Source organism: Pinus tabuliformis, chromosome 4_1, assembly GCF_031772625.1.
Source record: "Pinus tabuliformis cultivar Carrire ecotype Pingquan chromosome 4_1, CPIR1, whole genome shotgun sequence".
NCBI lineage: Eukaryota > Viridiplantae > Streptophyta > Pinopsida > Pinales > Pinaceae > Pinus > Pinus tabuliformis.
The window spans coordinates 349,763,948-349,770,616 of NC_142303.1; the positions used below are offsets into that span (position 1 = coordinate 349,763,948).

Genomic DNA, 6,669 nt, shown 5'->3' on the forward strand with positions numbered 1-6,669 from the left:
CAGATTCGTTCTTATTGAAAACTTTTATATCTCAACACTTGATATAGACATATAATCTCAGTAATAGCATCTATAATAGACCAAGTTCTGACACCCATTTTTGTTAGCTCATCAACACTGTCTCTTGAATATAAGTTTTATAGAGTATCAAAAACTGCAGCAATGTCTCTCAAGCAGTTCCTTCTAAAGCTGAAGTAGGTCTTCCACCTCCAGCTATTGCAAGTACAGTTAAAAAACCACTGGTAGCAAAGAGAATTGTTGGAAATAAAACTGGTGAGCTTGATGTCAAAAAAAGCTTACAACTAAGTAAAAAAGAAGATCTTTATGATCAACAAACCAGAAGAACTTTCATCTACTACAGCAGTATAGGATGCCTCTTGCTCTTCTCGGTTCACATACATGGAGAATAATTCCAATTCAAACTCAGATTGTGGAGCACATATTTCTGGTCATGTTCCTCCTGTAGCTAGAAAAGCGTTCTTAGCATGGACATTTTCCACACGAGATATTCAGGAACACATTTGCCACCCTTACAAACACTTCAATGCCTCATTCAACATAGGTTTAAACAAGATTGCTTCAACAAAATTCCACAACTTTCACCATAGTCCACACATGATAATTGAGGCTTACAATAGGAATTTATAACCAGGGTCTAGCTATAGCAAACAGATATCAGGGTGTTGTGCAGAAATAGATGAAGATGAAGGTCCAGTGTGATGTCTGTGAAAAAGCAGAGGCCACTTTCCTGTGTTGTGCTGATGAGGCTGCTCTCTGTTCAGCCTGTGACAATAATGTCCACGCTGCCAACAAATTAGCTAGCAAACATCAGAGAGTATCCCTCATCAACCCTTCTTCTCAGTCGCCCAAATGTGACATTTGCCAGGAGAAGACGGGATATTTTTTCTGTCTGGAAGACCGAGCTCTTCTTTGCCGGCAATGCGATGTTTCAATACATTCTCTTAACAATCTTGTAGCTGCCCATCAAAGATTTCTAGTGACAGGGGTTAAGGTTGGCCTTGAACCCTCGAACACCATTTCTCCTTCCACAAAAACTTCTACACAGTCGTCTGATATCACCAACGAAAAACCACAAACCTTGAGAAATGGTCCAACGGAAGTCCCTGCATCGTTGCATCAAGGAGTACAGAAGGGAATAGGAGGAGGAGGCATATCCCGAAGAGGTATTGTTTCTGAGTATTTTTCGGATTTGCTACCGCTCTGGAGAATGGATGAATTTCTCAATTTGCCTGACTTGGACAATGGTTATGGCTTTGGCGAGGCAGGTTCTTCCAGGGCAGATAATGCCAACTTTGTAGAAGAATGGCCTGCAAATTCCTTTAGCACGGAGGAAGATAATTCTGAAAACTGTCTTGCACAGGTGCCTGAAATGGCATCTCCACCAACCGCATCTGGGCTTTATTGGCCTCGAAAAACTATTTGTCAACCAAAGGAAGGCAAGCGAAGAGAGGACTTGACGATCTTTGGATTTGATGATGCTTCCTTGGTTCCAAGATTGCTTCAACTCGTTTCTTTGGGCTTCAACTTAGATATAAAGAGCACGAACCGAATACATTAGCAATCATAATACAAAAGTGAACACCACAGCAATTCGATAGTCGAAGCAACCGACCCCACTAAAATCCCCTTCACACGAATTTCTGAGCTAGAGCTGGTATTGTGTAGCAACAAGATGATGATGCTGAGGTTTATGAATCACCCCTTTGAGAGAAGAACACAGAGGCACTGTGGGCCGGATGGAAGATTTCTATCCCTGGTGACAAATTCCTTTGAGCACTGCACCTACAATATATCATAGACTCCTCCCTTAACGCACGGAAAAAAACACCGCGTTAGATCATAAACTGCGTGCTGGTGGAAGATGGAACAATAAACTAAAGAACCATCACATTTAACCACATCACAGGTGAAGGCATCTGCGTGACATTATATGGCTCGATAATGAGAAACCCTTTTTGGTCTTGTTGGCACTACTCCAGCAATTGCAAATAACCAGAGAATAACAACCGTCAGTATCTTGTTTCTGAAATGGATCACTGAAACCGAGAAAATGGATCTCGTAAATAAGACCGAGACCCATGTCTAGACTCTAAATCATTTAGAGAGACCTTCAATCAACCTTGCAGCAACTGTAAAATATCAATGCGAAAATCCCCAACCCTGGCCGCGATTCTAGAAAATGCGACAGAGGGATTTCAATTCCAGTGCTCGTGCAACACACAATGAAGAAGTAAGTGGGTGGTGGAAAGTGCAAGAGTTGACGATTGAAACCCTCGAAGCACAAACCTCGAACGCTATAGCACGACAACCATGTAGTGGAACCAAACAAAGAGCAAGAAGAGAGTCACTGTCTTATATTTCAACTGTGAAAGAAGCAGGAATAGGAAATGGTAGAGACAGAACAGAGTTCTGTGCCCGAATTTCACAATCGAAAAATTAATCGACAAACTGGAACTATTACGCAGCGACGAGCCATTGGCTAGACGTTTGGATAGTTGTAAGGCCACGATCAATCCACTCTCATGTCAACATTACCCACTTATGGAAGATGAAAAATCCAATATTGCTGAGTCGGTCTCACGTTTAAAGATCTTCCTGATTGATGGCCAAGTGTCGCGTGAACCAGCATCAAGGATGTGCAGATGCAACTGTTCAGCAAGCATCAACGCCTGAAAGTTTTAACCAACGGATGCATAATAGCAGACAGATGCGTTATGGCAGAGTATGGCACGGGGGCAGCGTACCAAAACAGCGTTCAATGCATGGCACAGCGCTTCCAGAATCTTACTACAGTCCAGATGGTCAAATTGCAGGTTGTCCAGCTGATCTCAAGGGCATTCTACTCAGCGATTCAGAGGATTCTCCAGGCCAGCGCTAAAAATACCATGGACAGCGTTTCTTTTATGAACCGTTTATGAACAGTCAGGAGCCAGAGAGCGCAGGTAATGGCAGACACTCAAAAATTATGCAGAATTTATGTGACTGACAGACAGCGTTCAAAAATTATGAAATGTATGGATTCTAAACGTATTCAGATGAATAGGGCGTAGGTCTTATAAATAGAATACGGCAGAATGCAGGTAATGTCAGACATAGAATCTTAAAATAGCCAGAGACCTGCGGATTTCAGAGGTCAGGAATGTCGGGATGGCAGAGCCAGCGCGCCAGGGCTTTTAATGCACACATTGTTGTATTCATTCAAACGCACCGAAAATTGTACATATGCCAGCACAAATATATATAACGAATTCAACACCAGCACATAAATTAATCAACCAGCAATATCACCAAGAGTTCACGACCCACATAACATTAATGGTCAATGCATAGGTCAGGTGAGAGAAACACAACAAAAGGCCACAAGCAAACAGTGACTCAAATATGAGCAGGGCCAGAATTCGCCTGCTCTGATACCATGTTAAACATACATGGGAAACATAGAATAGGAAAGATAAATCATGTGAGTTCATTTTTTTATTAACATCAGATATACATTTATAGTACAATGTGTGACTCTTGGGTTTCAGATCCCAAGGTCTCTTGGACTTCTTTGGTCTATTCGGCTTCCACACTAACCCATTTAGGATTAGGTGTCCAACAGTATCATTGTTCTTAACGTCCTATGCCAAGAAGAGAAGCCATCCTCCTGATAGCTCTACTATGAAGGTTGAGAAATTCCTACAGGATTATGCTTATGAAGCGCCAATGCCAACCAGATATTCACTCTTAGACCTTAAGAAGATCACGAACAATTTTGCAGAAAATTTGGGAGAAGGAGGTTATGGGGTGGTGTACAAGGGAAAGCTTTGGAACGACACTTTAAGGGTTGTTAAGCTTCTTGATAGCCATAGGCACAGCCAAACCCAATTCATGATTGAAGTCACCACAATTGGATGGGTCCATCACATCAATTTGGTTGGACTATTGGGATATTGCTTCGAAAGCCGTACAAGCACACTGGTCTATGAATACATGGTGAATGGATCTCTAGAGAAGTTTATATTTGCGAGAAGAGAGAATGGGAAAATTTTAAGGTGGGAGAAATTGCATTCAATTGCTTTGGGTGTGGCTCCCAGAATTTCATATTTACACCAAGATTGTGAAAAACGCATCATACACTTTGACATCAAACCTCAAAATATATTGCTGGATGCCGACTTCACCCCTAAAGTTGGTGATTTTGGTCTCGCAAAACTTTGTGGCAAGGGAGACGACCATATTTCGATCACGGTGTCGAGAGGGACACCGGGATATGTTGCACCAGAGGTGTGGTCGAGAGATATGGGTCCTATTACTGGTAAATCAGAGGTTTATAATTTCGGAATTTTGTCGCTAGAGATTGTTGGGGGCAGAAAGAATATCGATGTCTAGGTAAACCGGTCCAGTTAGTTATACTTCCTTGTGTGGGCCTTCAAGCTGATTGAGAGCAACGAGTTGGGGATGAGATTGAGAGGTGGGGAAATAGAAGCTACAGATGAGGAGAAGGCGAGGAAACTCGCAAAAGTTGGATTTTGGTGCATTCAGTACAACTCCAGAGATCATCCTTGTATGACGAGGGTTGTCCAAATATTAGAAGGAAATGGAGAAGAAGTTCTCAATCCTCCTTTACCTTTCAATTTCGCGGTTATGCCTCAAAATCCTCTTCTCTCTTCCAGGGTAAATTCTCTTTCAGTTGAATTTATATCCTAGCTTTCCATCTTTGACCGTCTTATGCACAGTCTTCATATTGTTGCGAATCGAACATGGGACTCCGAGCCATACTTTGTGAGAATGATTTAGTGGCAACTACGGAGGAATCTGAAGAACATGACTAAATCCAACGACATGCCTTGAGCCATTATTTGTTTTCCAGAACATTTAGCAAGTATGTTGGCTTGGCTGAAAGCCTCTGGGGCGAGCTATTTCAATATTGCAATCTCATATAGATCAACTATGCCTGGAATAGTTGTAAAGCAGTGGATGAATTAATTGTAGTAATTAAAATATTTACATGGTCAGGGGGATATCACATGAAATAAATAGATGAAGAGAACAACTAGTTTGACTAAAATACTGAAATAAATAATTAAGCTAACTAACCGTTGGAAAATAACAACTAGTTTGACTAAAAAAGTGAAATAAATAATTAAGCTTGACCCAGAATTAAAAAGAATTTTAATTAATAATTAATATTATTTTTGAATTAAGTTAATTTTTTTTATAAATAAAATCAATTTAAGTTATAAAATTATATGAAAAAAATTAGAACTCTAAAAATCTCAATTTGAATATTATTTATTACTAATATTGTTAAATTAAATTCTATTTGTATTATAAAAAAAAATCAATTTGAAAAAATATATTATTATGGAGATACTATTAATTAGAATCGGTATTCTAATAAGTAATTAAAAACAAAGTTGTTAATATATGTACATATATATACATATATATACATATATATACATACATATATATATATATATATATATATATATATATATATATATATATATATATATATATATATATATATATATATATACATACGAACTAATAATAAGGAAAGAATAAGAAGATAAACATGAAAACATGAAAAAAATTTAGGAAGAAAGGGCATGGATCCAACACACGCTGATACTCCAGAGCCTTTTTTCAATTTCTAAGGCCTCTCTAAATTTATGATGATGAAAATAGTAAATCCTAGCGATAACCCTAGCCTCTTCTATGCAAATGTGATCTTTCATATTTTCAACTCATATAAATGTTATTTGAGAGCTATCCTTTGTCCAGGTTCATTCCTTGGAAAGGTCATTAATGGATAATCTGATAACTTTGACTAAATAATTTAGTAAAAAATTTATGCGATTAAAAAAATAACTAAACTATTAACAGTGATATAATTTTAATGTTTATAAAAAATAATCATTTAATATTATATTAATATTTAAAAAAAAAAAGTGAAAATAATATTAAAAGAGATGATGATGATTGTTGAATTGAGGCTTCTGTGATCCATAACAGTTATAAGAAGAATTTCGGTGTAAATCACATGTAGAAAACCTAACGCGTTTCGAACCAACTAGTGTGGTTCATCGTTAGGACAAGTTGAGGAGTCAGATCATGGCTGATATTAAATAGGGAGAGCAGATCCTCCAAACGGCTAGGTTGACTAGGTTTACCATCAACGGTTAAATAGAAAAACGGCTAGATAATATTATAAAGTTAAAAAATAAAAATAATATTATAATTATAGTAATTAAATTATCATATATTCGAATGTAATACCATTTTATTTTAGTCAAAAGTAATAAAAAACTAATATTATAATTATAGTAATTAAATTTTCTCCCTAATAAATATTTAAAAATATTATAATATATTATATATTCGAAAGTAATTCCATTTTATTGTATTCATATATTATTCTTTGGTTATTAATAAAATTAATTCCTTATATACTAGGGATAAGTAAAGGGGTTTTGAGAAAGTTTTTCTTTGGTTATTAAATTAATTTATTAATTCCCTAGGGACAAGAATGTTATTCTGTTTTATTATATATTATTCTATGGTTGTTAAATTAACTTATTTAATTAATTATTTAAATCACTAGGGATAGGTAAATGGGGTTTTTTAGGATTGATTAAGTGGAAATAATAAACTATTAAT

The 6,669-nt window shown here is 36.9% G+C and overlaps 2 pseudogenes; both read left to right on the forward strand.

Moving 5' to 3' along the window:
• The first annotated feature begins 653 nt into the window (after positions 1 to 653).
• Positions 654 to 1,579, forward strand: LOC149175723 (B-box zinc finger protein 22 pseudogene; annotated as a pseudogene).
• Positions 1,580 to 3,681: 2,102 nt separating this feature from the next.
• Positions 3,682 to 4,392, forward strand: LOC149175724 (rust resistance kinase Lr10 pseudogene; annotated as a pseudogene).
• The last annotated feature ends 2,277 nt before the right edge of the window (positions 4,393 to 6,669 follow it).